The sequence below is a fragment of the Protomyctophum bolini genome (assembly GCF_963924005.1).
Source record: "Protomyctophum bolini genome assembly, chromosome: 5".
In the NCBI taxonomy this organism is placed as follows: Eukaryota; Metazoa; Chordata; class Actinopteri; order Myctophiformes; family Myctophidae; genus Protomyctophum; species Protomyctophum bolini.
In genome coordinates, this window is record NC_137866.1 from 35,580,384 (window position 1) to 35,581,573 (window position 1,190).

The following is a 1,190-nucleotide window of genomic DNA, read 5'->3' on the forward strand; positions in this document are numbered from 1 at the left end:
AGGAACAGCAGTCAGCTCCAGTTAGCTCATTGATTGTACAGCGGTAGAAGCAGCAGCAGAGCTGTGAGCCATTCTGGGGTGCAGAGAGAGACTGTGAGCCCCTGGGTCTCTCCCCCTGTCTTTATGAGAGAGGAGAGGAGGAACCAAACCTTGCCAAAGCCTCTGCTCTGCCCTCAGGTACTGGGACGGCTAGAATAAAGTTTACAACACTGAAGTGCTGTTTGAAGATTTATGCCCAAACATTTCCTGAAATAAAGCAATTCATACAATGGAAATAGAAGCACATAGATTCTGTAGCTCTATCAAATTGGTCTACTCAAATATAAGCGAAATGGAAGGCTGTGAAGTAAAAGGATAATAAAATGTCACTTTTACTAGCTATAATGATGCGCATCAGTTGTATGTGAGCAGTATGTGACTCAGTATTAAGTATACTTTGGCACAAATAGTGTTGCTCACCAAACATAATAATATTGCTTTAGTACAATTTATAACACGTCTTTGTCCTGTAGACTATAGTGATCAAAGTGCTATTTTATTTGACTGTAACTTTTGAAACATGATTTCTTTCGTAGTGAAAGCAATTGCTTATCAAGTTAGTACAGGTCAGCTGGCCAAGAATGGCTGCAAATCTCAGTTTTTGAATTTGGTTGGTCTCCATCTTATCATTATCATATTATTTGGTATTGTTGACGGTTTGATTTATTGCTGAGCTGTTTATAATTGAAGTAAAGTCAACATTGTCTTTGATACTTAATATGGAGTGTTAGGCCTACCGTCTATTGAAATCTGTCCTCCGCAACTCTGCAATTTTGTGTCTAACTCTTAAAGCCACACTTTTAACCATTAAACCATAATACTTCTTTGACCGGGGTCCCCTCAGGTGGGAATTCTAATTACATAGACCTAGAGACTGACCTGGCCATCTGACCTGGCCATAGTTATGTTCATAACTATTGGTGTGGACAGACCTTTGACCAGGGATCGAGACCCTCTGAGAGACATGGGGTGAGTGTGGGATGAGGCTGCCTGATATTATCATTCTCTTCACCAGCGCAGGACGTGTTGAGACCCCTTCCTAAACCTCCCTAGACAGACAGACAGACAGACAGACAGACAGAGACAGACAGACAGAGACAGACAGACAGACAGACAGACAGACAGACAGACAGACAGACAGACAGACAGAC